This window comes from Notamacropus eugenii, chromosome 4 (genome assembly GCF_028372415.1).
Source record: "Notamacropus eugenii isolate mMacEug1 chromosome 4, mMacEug1.pri_v2, whole genome shotgun sequence".
Classification (NCBI taxonomy): Eukaryota; Metazoa; Chordata; class Mammalia; order Diprotodontia; family Macropodidae; genus Notamacropus; species Notamacropus eugenii.
Window position 1 is genome coordinate 59,796,308 of NC_092875.1, and position 21,525 is coordinate 59,817,832.

Here is a 21,525-nt window from a genome sequence, read left to right on the forward strand (position 1 = left end):
CAACTGCCAGCAGACTGCACACACATAGGGCAGGGTGGTTCCAGTCTAGTTGAAGCAGTCAAACTGCCACCATCTTCTCTCAGACCCCAAGGGAAACTGCCTAGAACTCTGAATCAAAGAGCATTATAGGAAGGCTTCCAGCCCAGTGCCCATAGTCATCTTCCTGGAAAACAAAACCTGTGGAGATGCAGCCTGGACCTGCTCCAACCAGTGTTGTAGTCATATCTAATGAAACACACACACACACACACACACACACACACACACACACACGCACACACACACAGCTATTTGTGTCTAATGGCAGCCATGGGGCGGGGAGAGGTGGGAATTTACAATTTGTTGTATATTTGAAAGGAATAGCAAGTTGTGCATAGTAGATTTGCAGTTTCATGTACAATTGTATTTTTATTGTTATGAAAATGCTTGTTTTATTCTGTAAATTAAAAATAAAATTTTTAAAGAGAAAGAAATGACATTACAAAAGAGGTATCACCATCTGCTTTGTTGCTATGGACCACAGGACTTTTCCATCAGACTTGCAGCTGAAATCTCCTAAGTGTTCTGTTTCCCAACTAGCATATGAGCTCCTTGAGAGCAGGCACTTTCTGACTTTTCTATTTGTATCCCCAGTGCTTAGTTAGCATGGTACTTTGCCCATAGCAAGTGCTTAATGAATGCTTCATTTAGATGAGCAGGTAGATTTCAGAAAAACCCAGAAAGACTTAAATGAACTGATGCTGAATGAAGTGAACAGAACCAGGAGAACTCTGTACAGTAACAGTAACATTGTGTGATGATCAACTATGACAGACTTAACTCTTCTCAGCAATACAATAATCCTAGACAATTCCAAAAGACTTGTAATGGAAAATGCTAACCACATGCAGAGAAAGAACTATGGAGTCTGAATGCAGATCTAAGCATACTATTTTCACTTTTTTTCTCTCTTGTAGTTTTTCCCTTTTGTTCTGATTCTTCTTTCACAACATGACAAATGTGCATATAAGTCTAACATGACTGTACATGTACAATAACCTATATTAGGTTACTTGCAATCTTGGGGAATGGGGAGGGAGAAAAAATTTGGAACTCAAAAATCTCTTAAAAATGAGTGCTAAATACTATATTTACAAGTGGAAAAAATAAAATACTATTAAGTGAAGAAAAAAAATCAATGCTTCATTTATTCATTCTTTCATTCATTCATTATTAAATACCTTTCCTGCGCCAGGAACTGTGCTAAGCACTGAGGTCCTGAGAAGTGAAGAAGTTTGACCATGATCACATAGCATTCCTGTGCTGAAGAAGACTCAAATTCAGGTCTCCAGGACTGCAAATTGAGCAGGATAACCTTAACGCTATGCTGCCCTCAATAAGAGCAGAACCATATCAGCAGCTACTTTTCCTGGGTCTGTTCTGTAATACTATATGTTTCTAGCCAAAGTCAAGAATTCTGACAACTTTGAGCTATCGGAAGATGTTTATTTTAAAATTATAATAGCAGAAGGTAGCACAGGGAATGAACAGTAGAGCCGAAAGTCCTGAGTTCAAATATGAATGCAATGTTTGTTTAAAGGGCAGCTAGGTGGTGCAGTGGAAAGAGCACCAGTGCAGGAGTCAGGAGGACCTGAGTTCAAATGTCACCTCAGACACTTGATACTCACTAGCTGTGTGACCTTGGGCAAGTCACTTAACCCCAACTGCCTCACCCTGGGTCATCTCCAGTCATCCTGATGAATAGCTAGTCACTGGATTCAGATGGCTCTGGAGGAGAAGTGAGGCTGGTGACCTGCACAGCCCTCTCTCACTCAAAACAAAGTCAAGTGCAAGTCATGTCATCATTTCTCTGATGGCATAGTCTTCTTCAGCAACAAAGGACGAACACATAGCTCAGTTCCTGGCACATAGGTCTTCTTATATAAGTGCTTACTTACTGTTCCTTTCTCCTTCCCTTCTCTTCTTATAAACCTTCCACAAGAGGGCTGCTTGACATCTTAGGGGCTATCCTCTACATATGCATTTTCTCACCCTGAAGTATACTGCCTTTTCACCCTGGGATAGCGTTCATTTGGGGGCAAGGCCCAGGCTGGCCATGCTTCATTCCCCTCCTTGCTTCTTCCTCTTCAGACTTCACCACCATTACCAAGCATGTGTGTTCGTTCTTCTAAGACTCCTTTTCAGCTCCAAGACGGAAGGGACTGTCTTTGTCTGCAGTTGTATTTCCTTCCCTCCCCTCCTTTGCACAGGCTGTGGCACATGGTAAGCATTTAATGAAGGTTTGTTGCCTTACCTTGTCTCTCTAATGCTTGCTATATTTGTCTGTGATTATATTCTTTATGCCACCTTTTCTGTACAATTACTTATTAGTAATTTGTTGCAGACATGTTTACCATAAATTCTGCCATAGTAACATTCTACAGCAAACAATGCTCTTTGGATGATATGTAACTTTGATGCATCAGAGACTGTAGTATTCCTTAAATCAGCACCATAAGCCTCATCAAAAAAATAAATAAATAAAACACAGCAAAAAAAGCTCACAGATTTTTAAGTTTTCATTTTTATTATGAACTTGACCAACATAAAAAATAAACATTTCCATATATAAAAGTAAATGAGGATCATATATGAAATCATGACTATTATGTACAGCTTATTTTATAAGTACAATAACAAGAAGTAGAGTAACAAGAAGTCAGGTTCAAATACCCTCTCTGAGGATTACTAACTATATGACCCTGGGTAAATCACCTAATTTCCTTGGACATCAGCTTCTTTAGAAGGTTGGACCAGATGACTTGAGCTTCCTTCCAGCTGTAGATTCATAACCCTGTATATTAAATTTAACACAGCAATACCAACATTGCTTTGTTTCGTCTGTATCTGCTCAATTTTCTTTTGCTTTAACCTGAACTTTTCTCAATAGTTCACTGATGCTCTTTTTTTCTTTTTGAAAATCACTATCCCGCGCAACTTCTATCTCTCCAAACACAAAAGTCTTCATTTGTAACAAATAACTATGGTCAAACAAAACAAATCCACACGTTGTTCAAATCTGAACATCTGTGCCTCATTTTATACATAGAGTTCACCACCAATACCCCAAGAGACAGGAAACAGGTCTCATCATCATTCTCCTAGTCATCAATGAATATTCAATTGATAAGAACTCCTAAGTCTTTCACACTTGTTTTCCTTTACAATTATTGTAGCCATTCTAAGAATTGCTTCAGTTACTCTCACTGCAATTCTTTATCAGCTCATACAATCTTCCTCTTTCCCTCTGAATCCATCCCTTTTGTCATTTCTTATGGCATAATATATCCCATTACATTTACCTATCATAATTTGTTCAACCATTCCCCAAATTGTGGGCACCCATTTTTGATCCAGTTCCTTAACTACAACAACCAAAACATCCTGTGATAAACATTTGTTTATCCCTTTCTCCCTTTCTTTGACCTCACTGGGGTAAATGCCTCAAAGTACCTGAATATCAATGGATCAAAGAATAGGCAATAATTTAATGACTTTTGGGGCGGAGTTCCAAAATGCTTTCCATAATGGTAAAAATATGGGTGTTAAAAGATGGACCTATGTTGCAGGGAGAAGCCAAGAAGCATTAAAACCACTGAATAATTTCTCAGAACCAATCATGCCAGCTCCCTTCCTCCTGCCCAATTCTGGGTACATTTTATTTTCTATTTATATTCTTTATGAGTTGTTCATCTGACTGTTTAAGTTCATACAGTAATAATTTCTCATTCATTTGGATTTTTACTATGTGGATAGCTATCACGAACCCGCATAACTACAGAGTTCATTTAGGAGGGCTTGTAGTGTTATCAGCACAAATTTAACTACAAAGAAAAACACCTAGAGCACCTTACCACTTCTAGTAAATTCAGATGCTTTCTATATTTTGTATTTCCTTATGTATATAAATGATGTTTCCACTGATAAAATATGTGGTCACTGAGGGAAAAAAATTTCATTTTTTTTTCTTGTATTCCCAGCACCAAGACAGTGTCTGGCTCATGATGCCTGATCCGCTGATCTCATCCATGACAGTAGCAAACACTTTATGCACCACTTGATATTAATAATCGAATTTAACAATCATTTAAGCAACACTTACTACATAGTAGGCACGGAGAAAACAGGTAAAAATGAAGAATCGTCCCTGACCTCAAGGAACTAAGATTTTACTGGGAGGAGTCAACCTAAGAAATCCTGAATGATTTTATGTATATACATGGACAGCACTATAGAAGGTGTTATTGAGGAAATGTTCTACTCAACTAAACATCTTTTACACTTAATACTGAAATCTTGTATCCACTACATCTCTGAGTCAATTGTACTCTAATAATTGTAAAGATCTGGTTTATCATAGAACACAGTTTATATTTTTTAAAAAAGCCTGTTTCCTTTTCATACCATCTTCTATTTCAATAAGTCCTTAATGAGTATGTGTTATTTTCAAACATTTCATAGAAATGGGAAATTAGGTATATGATTGGTATTTTCTTCAGTCCCCTTTTCTTCCTGCCATCCCACACTCTGCTTGTTGGGTTAACATTAAGGTAAGTGATTTCCTCACCAACTGTTTGTTATATTCTCCTCTTCTGGGAATTTTGTTAATTCCTCAATATTTTAAAAACTGTATCCCATTCAACTTGTACTCCTCTAGATATACTTGGTCTTAGCTGCTCTTCTCTCTTTCTCTTCATCATGCAACAGATGGGGAACGTAGATGTCAGAAGTGCAGAAGCAGAGAATCTCATGTCTTCGATAGAGAAAATAATTTGTTATTAAATTCTTTTATAGCTATCTTTTTCATTTCATCCTACACCTCTGATAACTGTGTCTCACCAAGATTTAGGCAAACAATATTTTCCTGCTTCAAAATACTCTCAGTGATACTGTTCATAATCCTCAACCAACTGCTAAAACTGAAACAAAAACGAGGGTACTCTAAATCAGAGTTGTCTGTGACTACCATTATCTCAATTTGGAAAGGATATCAAGCATTTGGTGACTGAGGCAGTTTCCAATTTAATGAGGATCTATAAAGAGAAGCATTATGACATAGCATATGGAGGGCTGGACTTGGAGTTGACAAATCCTGACCTCAAAATATGCTTCTAATACCTGCAAGGTAACCAAGTCATTTAACTCTCCGAGCATGAGGTGACTGATTTCCTAAGACTTCTATTTTAATAATATTAGTATTAATAAATTTGAACCCACATCCTAACTCCAAATCCAATGCTTTTTCCATTAATTGGTATTTATACAATACTTTAAAGTTTGGAAAATACTTTGTATATAATTATCTTTTTTAACCCATATAAGGACATGTGCACAAGTATATGTTTCTTTCAAGTGAATTCATCAATTCCTAAGAATTTAATTTCATCTGTAAGTGGTTCAGTTCTAGATCTACCAATCTCATCACACCTGGATTCAGTCTCCCATCTAGCTACTGGATATTTTGAATTTCATATTTGATAGGCATCTAAAACTCAGTATGTTCAAAACAGAAATGTTTACATTTCCCCCAAACTTCAAATATCTTTAAAACTTCCTATTTGTATCCAGAGCACCACAATTTTTCCTGCAGCCCAATCTCATAACTTTTAAGTCATCCTGGATTCCTTACTCATCACATCAATGACCACGTCTTGCAGATTCTACTTTCATAACATTTCTCCAACTGTCCCTTCCTCCTTACTTATCACCATGTTAAATCCTAGTTCAAGCCTTTATCGCATTTCACCTGGACTTACCTCTATGCCAAGATTAATGGGAACTGAATGATACAAAATTCAATTTAGTACAAATTATAAAACAATGCCAGGTTGCATTTAATAATAAGCCAAAATTCAATCAATTCAACTTGTGAGAGCCAATTAAGACTTCTGACATGTTAATAGTATAGTCTAAACTTACCTATTGTCCTATATGCATATGATATGTATGCATATACCATATTACCCACAATTGTGCTATCTTGTTTTGAAGACCACTTAATAAAATGGAAACAGTAAGAACATTTCAGGTGGAAACACTGGCGACGTAAAAAAAGAAGTTGCTTGCTACTACCTTACGGAAAAAAATGAAAAGGCATTTAACTGACTGAAAAAAAAAGTTTAAAAATTCCAAACTTACGCTGGAGACATTCTGCCTGGCTCTCATTCTCTAGGCATTTCATAAGTAGATATCATGGTCAGAGAGAAGTTTATCTGATAAACACAGCTAATGTAGTATAAAAACTGCACAAGCTATATTTTACAAGAGTAAAAAAGTAATAGTCCCATATTCCTTGTATGAATGCCCCACTCAGATCACATCTGAAGTATTATGTTCAGTTCTGATAAAGAACAATGATATACTAGAGAGCCTTCTGGAGGGGACACATGCTAATGAAGGGCCTCTGAGCTTGATGCTGCGCTGGAGGAGCTGTGAACATTTAGCTTAAGGAGACACAATAAGGGCAGCTAGGTGGTATCTGGATAGAGTGCCAGGCCTGAAGTCAAGAAAACTAATTTTGTGGAGCTCAAATCTGGCCTTGCCTCCTAGCTGTGTGACCCTGAGCAGTCACTTAACCCTGTTTCGCTCAGTTTCCTCATCTGTAAAATGAACTGAAGAAGGAAATGGCAAAGCACTCCAGTATCTTTGCCAAGTAAATCCCAAATGGGGTCATAGAGTCAGACTCAACTAAGCAACAACAAAAGAGACCAAAGAGAAATAAAAGTAGGATGGGGTTTCCTGGGGTAAGTGGATTCCCCTCCATGCTGGAAATTCTTCAAGACAAGGCTACATGATCACTTTTCAGGTATGTTATAGAGATTCTTTTTCAAGTATGTGTTGGACTAGTTGGCCACTTGAGGGCTTGCCCAATTATGAAAGTCTGAAAGTTCTCTCATTTGACCCTTAGAATCATGTTGAGAGGTAAGAAAAGAAAGCTAAGACAGACCAGATGACTTAGCTATCAAAAAGAGGTATTAAACACCAACATCTAAGTACAGCACTCTATCCACTATGGCACACTGCCTATCTCATAAACCTCCCAGTTACCCAACCAAGCAATCCTGGATACCTCACTCTCGTCCCCCATATCCAATCTATTGCCAAACCCTGTCGATTCTACTTGTATACTCTTGTATACACCTCATTCTTTCTTCTGATACTACCATAACCCTGATGCAGGCCCTCTTCACTTCATGCTAATGCCTCTGCCTCCCTATCTCTCACCCCCACATCCAATCCGTTGCCAAGACATACCAATTCTACCAATCGAGAGATAACACCTCTCAAATATGTGCCTTTCTGCCCTCACACTGACACCACCCTGGTAGTGTAAGCCCTCATTTCTTCATGCCAGGACTACTGCAATAGCCTGATAGAAAGTCTTCCTGCCTCAAGGCTCTCTCTTTAATTCATCTTCCACTCAGCTGTCAGTGTTCCGAATGCCCAAGTCTCACTATGTCATCTCCCTAGTCAATAAACTCCAGTGGCTCCCTATTACTTTCAGGATCAACTATGAAATCACCCGTTTGGCATTCAGAGGCTTTCATAACCAACCAACTGCCCTCACTACAAGCACCAATTCTCAAGTCTTCTTATACCCTATATATCCTCTCAACCCCAACTCTGCTTGCCAGTTGAACACCTTTGGAGAAAGGAAAACCTTCTATCTCTTAAGACCTCCCATTGCATTTCTAGATTACTCTGATTGTAAGGAAACTTTTCCTCCTTGTTCTGTATCTAGGCCCAAGCAGGAGAGATGTCAACTTCCTTCTATGTGATAGTTCTTCAAAGACACACATCCAATTTATTTCTTCTTCCCCATCCCCAGCACTTTTCTTTTCTAGGGTCCAACAACCCTAGTTCCTTCATTTGATTTTCATATACCTTCAGAGGGTGACTTAGCAGGGATAGAAGGAAACACTGAGCAACTTGATAGAGTAACTGAGTAGATGCCTCAACAGCTGGACCATGTTGCAATAGCTGCCCTCAGTTTTCTTGAGCTGGACATGGAAGAGAATCTTTCTCTGACACTTTATTCTAATTTCGAGGACCTTTATTCAGATCTTCAGCCTTTCTTCTGAGATCAGGATTTGTCTAAGAGTCTAATTGGTGACACCAGGGCCAACATTCCCTCTTCCCTACAGTTGAAGAGAACTAATGACATTTTCTACCATCACAGGATCCAGTCAAATAGATCTCCATTCCATGGCTAACAAAATCTATCTCTTGGGGGATTAGGAGACCTCTGACCCTTAGGATGGAGGCAGCTAGATGGCTCAGTGGATAGTGCTAGATCTGGAGTCAGGAAGACTGGCCTCAAATATTTACTAGTTATATTAATCTGTTCTCCTTAATTCGTGGGAGAAGGACATAGCAAACCACTCCAGTATTTTTGGCAAGAAGACCCCATGGACAATATTGGTGTGCCATGGTCCACTGGGTCATGAAGAGTCAGACGTAACTGAATGAATGAACAACCACCTTTAGGCCACTCAGAGAAAAAAACAAAAAAAAACTTCCTTTCCCTTCTACTACTTCCTGGTTTGTCATTTTTACCTATTTCAACCTAAAGTCCTTTTTACAATTCTGGTCACTTGTCACTTTGTGGTGACTTATGGAGCCTCTTCTGCTAACAAAATGATTATTTTAGGCTTTTCCTCTTATACATATACTCTTTCCACTTTCTTTCACTTGTGGAAACCTGGTTCTTGCTCCTCTGCTCTACATACTTTCCCATCTCTACATCCCCCCATCCCTAGCTACCCTCTTAGGTACTATTCACATCTTCTGTCATCTGCTCTTTCACCCCCTGCCCTGACCCCAAATAGGAGGAGGACAGGCATCACTGTCACTTCTAGATCTTTTCCTGCCGTCATTTTTCAGCAAAATTTGTATTTGTTTTTCAGTTCACTGCATTTGTCATTGCCATCTTACATAGACAGATTCTGGTATTGTCTTCTGGTAAGAGCTGACAAGATCCTTTTCCCTTCTGGTTCAGTCTTTTTCTCTACTCCAACCCTTTCCCTTAAGCTTAAAGACATCAGCACTTATGTTGATAGCTACTCAGAACACCCTGACCTTTCTGTCTGATTTGGTACCTTCCCCTGCAAGTGTTCTACTTCCATGATCTTGAAACGCTGAAATTTTTCTATGACCATAGTGACTTTTTTTTCTTCCTATGTTTTTCTCAGTGCAAACTCTAGCCATTATACTACTGTCCTTCATGCTCACCTAGGTCATCACCTGGGTGCTTGCCTCAGTTTCTTACCTTCTCAATTTTTATCTTGTGGTTGATCATTTGAACTATAAATTGTCTTCACCTTGAAAATTCCTTGTTCTTTGACGCTCATGCTTTGCTAAACCACAACAAAGATTTACTCATATGCTGGTCACTGAACGGCCTCACAAAAGTCACAAAACCACGTTGCCCATACACTATACATTTGTTATCTAATTTCAACTGGATCCTTACTATTCCCGGGCACTTCTTTTATTTCTTCTTAATTGACTTCATAACTAAATCTCTTTTGCTTGCAAGTGTCCTACATAACCCTTCCTCTTTCCTTGCCCCTGCCCACACAGAGAAAATGAAGTTGTTTATCCTGATCTCTTTCTCAGTTCAGTTTAATAAACACTTGTTAATCACCAATGTGTAAAATGTTCTGCTAGGTTTGGGATACTAAGGAAAAAAGGGAACAGTCCCTGACCACTAAGAATTTCCTGAGTGAAATGGAATAAGAGAAAGAACTCTGGACTAGAAATCAAACTCAGTTCTTACCTCTTCCATTATGTAACTTTGGGCATATCATCTGTCTCTTTGGGAATGATTTACTTATCTGTAAATTAGGGACAGGGCAGGATCAAACAAAATTATTTTTAAGGTCTCTTTCAGCTCATCTTAGACAGACTAGAGATATCTGATCCATTTGCTCTGCCTATTCCATCTGTATTTGAGATAGCTGTCCTATTCTATCCCTCAAAACCACTTTATATGTCCTATTCTTTCCTCCTTTGTGGCAGTCTCTGTGTTAGTTCCAACAGCCCTACAGTTGTGACATTAATCTCTTGATCTAGTCTATTTCTGTTTCTTCTGGAAGTCAGCCACCTCAATCATTTACCTTCTTTCTAATCTTCAGTCTCTTCCCTAATTGGCTCTTTCCCTCTTACCCAAAAATGCAGCCAAAGTTTACACTATCTTTAAAAAATAATAATCCTTTAAAGTCAAATAGCTAATTGTTATAAAGTAAAAAGAAAAAGAAGAGGGCCCTTGAGGGGACTTTCATAATTAAGATATAAGTCAAAGGATGATGAACCAACAAAGGAAAGTGAAAAGGAATGATCAGAAAGGCTGATTCTCCATTTCCTCTCTTCTTGCTTCTGAAGAGCCCCTTGTAGTCCCACTTTCAAACTCCACCTTAACCTTCATCTGAACCTACTCTTTCCATTGTTACCAATGAGCTCTTAACTGCTAAATCTCTTGATGAAAATTTTTCATTTCTCATGCTGCTTGACTTTTGTAGCATTTGACAGCATGTGCAACCTCTTCCTCCTAGATAATCTGTCTTTTCTGATAGTATTTTCTCCTGATTCTCTTTCTGCTTTTTTCAGTCTCCTTTGCTGGTTCATCTTTCATGGCCCATCTCCCAAATACTGGGAGATGTCCTCTTCTTTCTCTTTTTTACTAAATGCTAAATATTTTTTGAGTGACTGACATATCTCATAATCATTATGTTATTTTTTATGTATTTCTGTATTCTAACCAAACTGGACCACTAGACATTTTTTCTTTTTTTAAAATTTCATTTATTTCATTCTGAATTTAAATTTTTTAAAAATTTCCACAATACAGAATGAGGGAAAAAAAAAGATTATTGCACATGAAACTGCAAAACTATCATATACAACTTGCTATTTCTTTTAAATACATGTAAACATGTTAACATGTAACTTTCTTTTTTCCCTTTTTCTACCCCTCTTAGAGATAACTGCTATTAGACAAAAGTGTGCGTGTGTGTCTAAGTAAAATCATTCTATACATACTTCTTTTCATCAGTTCTTTCTCTGGATTCAGTCTTCCTTCATAGGATTTTATAATTAATTTTTGGCATTTGTAATAATCAAAATAACTTAGTCACTCAAAGTTGCTCTTGAAACAATACTGCTGTTACTGTATACAACATACTCTCGATTCTGCTTATTTGCTCTCCCTTATTTCATGGAAGTCTATCCATACTTTTTTAAAATCACTGAGCTCATCATATCTTACAGCACAGTAGTATTCCATCATGATCATATCATAACCAATTCGGCCGTTTCACCATTGATGGATATTCTTGCAATTTCCAACTCTTTGCCACCACAAAGAGAGCTGCTATAAATATTTTAGAAAAAATAGGTTCTTTTCCTTTTTCCGTAATCATCTTTGGAAACAGACTTACTAATAGTATTGGTAGGTCAAAGGGTATAAGCAGTTTAATAATCTCTGGGCATAATTCCAGATTGCTCTCCAAAATGATCAATCAGTTCACAGTTCCAACAACAGTGAATAAATGTCCTTATTCTTCCACATTTCTTCAACATTTGGTGATTTCCATTTTCAATCATTTTAGCCAATCTGACAAATATCAGAGAAAATGATATCTCAAGGTTATTTTTAGTTTGTACTTCTCTAATTAATATTGATTTAGAACATTTTTATGTAACTACAAATTGTTTTGATTTTTTCATCAGAAAGCTGCCTGTTTATAGTCTTTGACAATTTATCAATCAGAAAATGATTCATATTCTTATAGATCTGACAAAGTTCTGTATATATTTGAGAAACTGTCTATAAAAACTTTTCCCCTATTTTCTGCTTCCCTTTTGATCTTAGTTACATTTGTTTTGTTTGTACAAAACGTTTATAATGTAATCAAAATTATCTATTTCATACCCCACGTTGCTCTCCATCTCTTGTTTATTCATAAATTGTTCGCCTATCTATAAGTCTGATAGGTAATATGTTCCATGTTCTTCAAATGCTTTTGTAACGATATTGGTCCATGCTCAATTTCTACCTTATCATTTTTCAGATTCCCCCACAATTTTAACCAAATAATGAATTCTTATCCCAAAATCTTAATTTTTACACTTTTCAAACACAAGGTTAACTACAGTAAAATTTTCTGCTGTAAACTGTGTGTCTATTCTATACAACTGATCTACCTTTCTATTTCTTAGCCAGTACTAGACATTTTTGATAATTAATACATCATAGTTTAAGTTCTGGTACTGCTAAACCACTTCATTTACATTTTTTCATTAGCTCCTTCAACATTCTTGATCTTTTGTGTTTCCAAATGAATTGTTACTATTTTTTTCTAACTCAGTAAAAATAGTATTTTGATCAATTTAATTGGGATGGCATAGAATATATAAATATAGTCATTTCTTCTTCTGTGTGATATACGGAATCAACTATATCTCTAATACTGTCCCTCCACATATCTACTGATTGAACTCATTCTTTCCTTTATGGCCATGCCTAAGGTCTTATATTTCTGGAGTATTAAAATATTTTAAAAATCTTCGATTACAATAACTGTACAGGTACAAGAATTTTTCCTATTCCATAGGTGAGTAAATATAGCAAATTCCACCTCTTTAGGGGTGGGGAAGGTTTCAGATGAATCTCACTCTTATCTGAAATGTACAAAGGAGGGTCCAACAAACACAAAAAGTTTGGTGCAGAAATATATAAATAATTCAACAGGGAAATAAGCAGAGCTGTTGGTGTGAAGAGAAACTCAGTTCTACCTTATACAGATGCTCATTTTATGTGATACTTATTAACTTCAGAAAAATAAAATAAGGAGCACAGTATAAGCACCTCCCTATTATTACTAAACATGCTGGCTTTCAAACGCCAAAGTTATTCAAAGAGTGAACTAAAAGAAGAAATGGCCATTTTTTAAAATATCAAGATGAAGGTAAATTGATTTCATAAAAACTTTCCTCCTGAAACTTGCATTTTTTCATGGAAATTTTTTAAAGATGCGATACTGGAATTAGATCAAAATGACAATCAAATTAGTAACTGTATTTATGAATTAATCAATAAACATCCAGGCACTGAGCTAGGCACCAGGGACACAAAGAAAGAAGTGAAATAGTCACTGTGCTAAAGTAACTCCCATTCTATCAGGGGAGATGACATGGATATATACAAGTATATTGTAAGTCTGGGACAAAATATGAACAGAATCCCGAGTTCCATATCCTTGTGTTATTACTACTTTCCATAAAGTACTGCATATTCACAAGCATAAAGATATTTATAGGTATGTGGAGGACCCAGCAACATCATGGAGAGAGTTGTCTCACCATGTCAGGTGATGCTTGAGTTGAGTTTTGAAAAACAAGGATTCTAAGAGATAGGAATGAGGAAAGAATAGATTGTAGGCATGGGGAATAGAGAACTTATGCAAGAACACTGAGTAAGAGGATGGAATGTCCTGTATGAGGCACAGGAACAGGGCCAAAATATCTGAATTATATGGGATATATACATACACACACATGAGTAACATGTAATTAAAGGTAGACAAGGGTCAGAAGATAAAGGGCTTTAAAATTTAAAAAAAAAAACAAAAGCGTTTGTATTTATTCCTAAAGCTAATAGGAGGGGCTGCTAAAAGTTTATTGAGAAGGGGAATGCTTTAAGAAAACGACTTCAGCAACTGAGTGGATGATGTATTTCATTAGGACAACTTGTGCAAAGGTGATAATGCAGGGGTGATGTGGCAGCAAGGTGGCACAGTGAAGACAATCGGGAAGATGTAAGTTCAAACCCACACTTGGCAGAGAGTCTACGTGTCTGTTTGTATTTGTATTCCTAGTGCTTAGCACAGTGCCTGGCACATAGGGAGCACTTAAATATTTGTTTGCCTGGAGGAAAAAAAATCTCCCTCAGACACTTATTTGTTGTGTGACCTGGGCAAGTCACTTAACCTCTGCTTCAGTTTCCTCATCTGTAAAATGGGAATGATAATAATAGCATCTCCTCCCTCCTTCAGATGTTATGAGGATCAAAAAGATTAATAATTGTAAAATGCTTAGCACAGTGCCTGGCACGCACATATAAATGTTACTGCTGTTGTTATGGCTCTAGAGCAGAGGTTCTTAAACTGCTTTGACTCATACAGCCCCCTGGTTCTTTGGTGAAACCTATGGACCCCCTCCACAGGAATGTTTTTCAATGCACAGAATTACAGAGGAAATCAATTACTTTGAAATAAGTTATAGAAATATCTCTTAAAACAAAGTTCAAGGACCCCAGGCAAAGAACCCCTGACCTAAAGAAGTCAAAAGGGTCACCACTTCTCAGGGATCCAGCTCTTGTCAAGTCATGACAAATGATTTTTCAGCCTCTGCGACAGTAGTTTCAAAAAGAAAACTTATTATTATCCCTACAAGGCCACCTATTTTACTATTTCATGTCTCTAACTTTTAGAAAATTTTTCCATATTGCACTAAAATATACCTCCCAAGAACTCCTAATGTTTGCTAGCCCCAGACTCTGGAAATTTATTATCTAGGATTTACAAAAGGAAAAGTCAATAACCTCTTCCCATCAAAGTGGAGTAGCTATCCAAAGTGCAATTCACCAAAATACAGGTGCATATGGTTCTGGATTCATTTTCAAACAATATTTGCCTAAAAATAATGGGCATGTAGGGACAGCAATAGAAATATGACATATCGGTCAGGTGTGAGAAAATAACAATAATCTTAAATTACTTAGCTTCTTATTCCCAGTCTATTTTATATATTTCTTCCATATCATCTATATACACATACCATCCCCAGCTCAGAGTCCCTGACCTTCATTCCCTTGTTTCTATTCAAACAGCAGAGGCAGAGCAGGCAACAGATCTGAACTCCCTAAGAACTCTTATCTCTTCTTCCTATCCTAAGATATGGTGGGAAAGAAGGTAGAAGAAAACAGTATAAAATAAAACTAAAGATGTAGGAAAATGTCAAGATTGTAGAGGGTGGTGTAGAGGGTGGTGAATACCACACAAAATATATGCCACAGGGCACTAGTGACATGTATTAAACAGGAGTGAACTGACCTGATTATAAACAAGGAAGAGAAATGTAAAGAGATGAAGACTGGAAGGGGGAAGAAAGGCTTTAAGACCTATGAGGAGTCTTATGAGGAGACTACTATAATAATTCAAATGGGTAGCAATAAAGAATCTATACTGACTAAAGGAGAAAACAAAGGGAGGTTGTTTGAGGACAGTTTGAGGGAGTTAGGCACAGCGGATATTGGGAGCTGGGCCTAAAGTCTGAAGTCATGATTTCAAATATGGTTTCAAATACATACTAGCAAAGTTACTGCGTGAGTCACTTTTTCTCTGTCTACCACTTTTCCTCAACTGTAAAATGAGGATATAACAATAGCACTAACCTCCCAGGGTTGTTGAGAAGATCAAAGGAGATAATATTTGTAAAGCGTTTACCATTATGCCTGGTGCATTGTAGGCACTTAACAACTTGTTTTTCCTTCCCTCCTTTAAGGGTGGGGAAGGGAGAAAGTTGTTACATAAGGAAATGAACATAATATGTATATACATGTGTATGTATTCATGTATATTTTATATACATATATTTTTTTAAATGAGCAATAAAAAAATAACTCACGTTTCCTTTCACACCCATAGCATTAACAGCTAAGCTGGAAGGCAGGAACATTAACGCTGTTAGAAGAGCAGTGAATTGGTTCAAGTATTCTGGAAAAGTTTATACAGCATAAAAAGTTGATCCTCTGACCCACTAATTCCACCATTAGTGCATGTATACCCCAAAGAGGTCAAAGAGAGAAAGAAGAACCAAAGACATACCAAAAGAGTCACAACAGCACTTTTCATGGCACCAAAAGTCTAGAAACAAAGTGAATGTCCATTGATTTGAGAACGACTGAATAGATTGTGCATTATGAATTAATGGAGTATTAATGTAAAATAATGAATTGAGCAAATTTAAGACAAACACAAGATTATAGAGGCAGAAAGTTTAAGAGTTATAAATCTAGTAAGCATTTGAGGTAGGATTTGAATTCAGGCCTTTTAGATTCGAAAGTGTAAATGCCCTATCCACTATGCCATGTTTCACCTCAAAGAAACCAGAACAAAGAGAATAGGTTCAATAACTACAATAATGTAAATAAATAACACACTAAAAGAACATATACTGATATGAAAACGTCTAGAGCCCAAAAGTAGAAGCATGGTAGAAAACATATGGGAGAAGGTCAACTGCAGGGACGAGTAACCATCTGAGTAAATTATAGGTCACACCAACAGAAAGGAAACAAATGAGAAGTTTAGGTCATAAGGCTAGCATGGAAATAAGCTATACCTGAGACACCAATTATCCAGGCATCAGTTAGCAAATGATAATTTCTTGGCTTGCCTTAATGATTTCATTTTTCAGAAACTGTAAGGTGTAAGAACTTTCTAGCATGTAAGCACTTCATGAGCACCATATATGCACAATAACAACTACCCATGAGGTAGACTCTTTGGTATTATCACCTTTTAAAAAGGAAGATAATGAAACTCAGGAAAGTAAGGTGATTCTCCCATGGTCACAGAGCTAATCAGCTTCAGAAACATGCCTTGTACATTCAAAGCTCCATCCACCAGGCAATACTACTAACAGAAGAACCAAAAGGCAGGTAGTGCAGTGGATGGAGTCTCCAGCCTGGAGTTAGGAAAACTCATCTTTCTGAGTTCAAATCCAGCTTCAAACATTTACTAGCTGAGAGACCTCTGGGCAAATTACTTAGCACTGTTTGCCTCAGGTTCCTCATCTGTAAAATGAACCAGAGAAGGAGATGGCAAACCACTCCTGTATCTTTGCCAAGAAAACCCCAAATGGGGTCATGAAGAATCGAACACAACTGAAAGGAGTGAACAACAACAACCAATGAGGAAAATTGATATTCTAAAACTTATTCTTATTGAAGAACTGGATTCTGGAGAACCTTGATGGAAACTTCAGAGGGTAAGAGTGAGCATTCAATCGCAGATTTTGTGACAATCAAGAGAAGGTAACTGGAAATGTCTCATGCACAATAATATTTTCAGAAAAACAGATTTTGTAGGTACAAAATAATAAGATCTAATAACCTAAAATTCTATAAGGGAAATCAGCCTATGAAGGACAAGAATGGAATTCCTAAGACAAAGTAAAACAAGTGCAATAAGGAGAAAAAAAGAAAGTTGTTCAAAGAAACCATGTGGCTACACACACTAACTTACATCTTGAAAAGACATGGTCAGAAGATGTAAGCAAGGGCAAATAAGAAAGTCCGATAAAGACAAAAATCACAACAAGGTCAACAGCAGGGTTGATAAACTGCAGAATGAGCCATAATGGGCAAAAAAGAAATACTAAGGAAAACAAAAAGATTTGTCACAGTACTGATAAATAGATAACCATTTAGGTGGTGTCACACACTGTGCTAGATTTGGGGGATGCAAAGACAAAAAAAAAAAAAGGTATCAAGGACCCAGGAAAAGCAACAGGTAAATACATACTACACAATACAAGTCATTTGGGAAGAAGGGCACCAGGAGTTACAGGAATCAATTAAGACTTCAATATAAGGTAGTGAAAATGAGTCTGGGAAAGAAGTAAGGGATTCTAGGAGATGGGGATGAAAAGTTAAGTACATTCCAGGCATGGTTTGTGAAAGCCGGTGCAAAGGCAGTTTTGTGAGATCAGGGTGTGTTGTGAGGAAAACAGAAAAAGTCAGTGTATCTGGACCATACAAAGTGAGAATGGGGAAAATGTGTGTAACAGAGCTGCCAAGTGGATGGGGCCAACGCTGCAAAGGGCTTTAAAGGACATGAGGAGAGACTTGAGGCAGAGAGGTCAATTAGGAGGCCATTAAGAGTCCAGATGAAAGGTAATAAGGATCTGAACTAAGGTAACTGGCCCTATAAATTAGAGGGAAATGGAGATGTGAGCGATGTTGTACAGAGAAAAAAAGACAAGAATTGACAACTGGATATATGGAAAAAAAGAGAAGTAGGATAAGGTTAAGGCTGTGAACCTAGTGATGAAAGAATGGGTGGTACCCTATAAAGGAAACAAAGTAATTTAGGAAAATGCTGGATTAAAGGGAAATGATGAGTTCTGTTTTGGACATGTGTTCAAGAAGTGTGCAAGACATCCAGTTCAAGTTGAAGATTTGCAACTACAGCTCAGAAGACTGTAGAAAAATAACAGGAGAAACTCTAAGAGAGCTCAGGGGTATGCTCATAGTTAGGGAAAAGGATAAGGTTAATGAACTAGCAAGGAGACTGAAGAGTCATCAGATAAGTAGGAGTAATGAGTAATGTCAAATGCTGCAGAGAAGTGAAGAAGGAAGAAAACAAATCCATCTGATTTGGCAGTTAAGAAGTCATTGTTAACTTTGGAGCCAGTAGTTCCAGTCCAGAGACAGGATCAGAAGACAAAACTATAGAAAGTTAAGAAGTCAGCTGAGAGAACAAGAAGAGGTAAGGAATGCAAAGAGATTTTGTGAAATATGAAAGAGATATAGAATGATAGCTTTAGAGGGTGATAGGGTTTTTTAATGGGTAAGGAAATTTAGGGAGTGTTTGTAGTCAGTGGAGAAGGAGATAGTAGACAGACACCAAAGATTCTATAGATAGAGAAGAGATGGCTGAGGAGATGAAATCAAGGGTACATGTAGAAGGATGGGCCTTGGTGAAAATAAATGTCACCTCTTCATCACAGATTGAAAGCAAATATGTGAGACGGATGATGCCATGGGGTTCCAAGCTATAAAGAATGAGAAAAGACAGAACTCATGGCAAAGGGCATCTATTATTTCATTATATTAAAGTATGAGGGAATATGTCCTCAGCTGAGAAGGTGAAAGGAAAGAACGATACAGAAATCTTGAGGAGAAATGGTTTGTCCTTCAATTCAAAAGAAGATCAATGACATAACAGTTTCAAGCATCTGTGTAGGGAATGGAAAGAGATTCAATTTAGAAGAAGTAAAAAGACTACCTTGCTGCAATGAGGATCCAACTGCGTTTGGATAATAAATCTGAAGTGGACCTAGCAGGCTCAGTTGAATGGTTTTCTCTAGCTCTCTAGATCTCTTCAGGTGAATGGTGAGAGTAATCCAGATTTGGCAAATGGCTAGAGTCAATAGGACAAGGGAAAGCAAGGGATTCAAGAATACTGGGCAGTGTAAAGTTCAACTGGTTAATTAGAATCAAGACTGAGAAAGGAAAAGTGAAGTTAGGGCCAGGGCAATGATCTGAAAGAACACCAAAGGATGGAAAGAAGAACTAGAAGTCCTAGTGAGGATAAATAAGCCTAAGAGGCAGAAGGCACATGGAGTGATGCACTAAGACAGTAGGACATGATAAAGGAATTTAAGAATTTTGATCACAGAAATGGAACCCATGAGAGATGGTAGAATCAAGAGTATTCAAACTTCTCCAGGAAGTGCATGCATGGGGAGTAGTTCAAAGAGGTAATGAGGAAAAAGTATAGCCATTGTTGTAAAGGGTGTCCAGCAGGGTAGTGTTACACAGAGGAAACCAAATTGCTCAGAGTACCAGAAGATGTATTTGATGAACAAATGGCACAGTACTATACCATAAGGAATTATAAATTATAGAACTTGGAGAAACATGAGAAGATTTACAGGAACTAAAGCAGAGATTTCCAAACTTATCTGGTCTACTGCCCCCTTTTCAAAAAAAGAAAAAACTTACGATGACCCTCCTGGAAATCTACTTTAACAGTTACTTAAAAATTTGCATCACTTCAAAAACTATTTTTTTTTAAATGATGCATCTTCATCAAACAAGAGATAGAGAACATTATGAAGTACAAGATGGAAAATTTTGATTACATTAAATTGAAAAGTTTTTGCATAAACAAATCCAATGCAACCAAGATTTGGAGGGAAGCAGAATCCTGGGAAAGAATTTTTGCAACTAGTGTCTGTGAAAAAGGCCTCATTTCTAAAATATATAGAGAACTGAGTCAAATGTACAAGAATACAAGTCATTCCCTAATTGATAAACGGTCAAAGGATATGAACAGGCAGTTTCCAGAGGAAAAAATTAAAGCTATCTATAGTCATATGAAAAAACGCTCTAAATCACTATTGATTAGAGAGATGCAAATCAAAACAACTCTGAGGAACCACACCATACCTATCAGATTAGCTAACATGACAAAACAGAAAGATGATAAATGGTGGAGAAGATATAGGAGAGGTGGAACACTAATTCATTGCTGGTGGAGCTGTGAGCTAATCCAACCATTCTGGAGGGCCATTTGGAACTATGCCCAAAGGGCTACAAAAATGTGCATATTCTTTGACCCAGCAATACAGCTTCTAGGACTGTATCCCCAAGAGATCATAAAAATGGAAAAGGGTCCCAACATGAACAAAAATATTTATAGCAGCTCTCTTTATGGTGGCCAAAAACTGGAAATCAGGGAGATGCCTATCAATTGGGGAATGGCTGAACAAGCTGTGGTATATGAATGTAATGCAATACTATTGTGCTATAAGAAATGATGAACAGGAAGACTTCAGAGAGACTTGGAAGGGCTAATATGAACTGATGCTAAGTGAAAGGAGCAGCACCAGGAGAACTTTGTACACAGCAACAACCACAGTGTGCAAGGACGTTTTCTAGTAGACTTAGTCCTTCACGGCAATGCAAGGACCTAAAAAATTCCCAGTGGACTCAAGGCAAAATACCTTTCATATCCAGGGAAAGAACTATGGAATTGGATCACAGAATGAAGCAGATCATTTTCTCTTGTGTTATGTTTTGTTTTGTTTTATGGTTTCTCCCATTCATTTTAATTCTTCTATGCAACATGACTAAGGTAAAAATGCATTTAATAAAAATGTATGTCCAGAACCTATATAAGACTGTGCGCTGTCTTGGGGAGGGAGGGGGGAAGGGGGAAAAAATCTAAGAGATATGGAAGTGATTGTAGAAAACTGAAAATATAAAATAATTTTTAAAAAATATTGCATCACATAACCGTATAGTATATTACAAACAAGTCATTACACGCACATGCTCCTGCCAATGCATGCTAGACTTCCTCAAAATGAGCTACACATTCGCCCACCAAAACTTGCTTAAGATCTGTCAGTAGACTTGATCACTGATGCTATAAACTGCATTTTATGTGTTAATTTGGAAAATAATGTAATTACCACTACTTTAACTCTGCTACATAACAAATGAAACATAAATGGTTTTTCAAAATTTTCTCATCTTCTCTTCTTTCCTTATACTTCCACAATCCCTTCATTTTTACTCAATGCCCCCATCTGCACTCAAGGGTACCACTGACCCACTGGATGGTTCCAGCACACCCCAGGAGGTGGTATCACCTACTTTGGGAACCCTATGAACTAAAGCAAAGCAAAGAA

The 21,525-nt window shown here is 37.3% G+C and overlaps 1 protein-coding gene across 2 annotated transcripts in view; it reads right to left on the reverse strand.

Moving 5' to 3' along the window:
* The window catches only part of MED26 (mediator complex subunit 26), a 111,299-nt gene that overhangs the window by 48,972 nt on the left and 40,802 nt on the right, over positions 1-21,525 (reverse strand). Inside the window, exon 1 of one of the 2 annotated variants that reach the window (XM_072601262.1) lies at positions 1-21,525. This exon is cut by the window's right edge and continues 9,924 nt beyond it. The exons of the other annotated variant lie outside the window; for it this stretch is intronic. The gene's annotated coding sequence lies outside the window, so the exon portion shown is untranslated. 2 annotated transcript variants of the gene reach the window in all.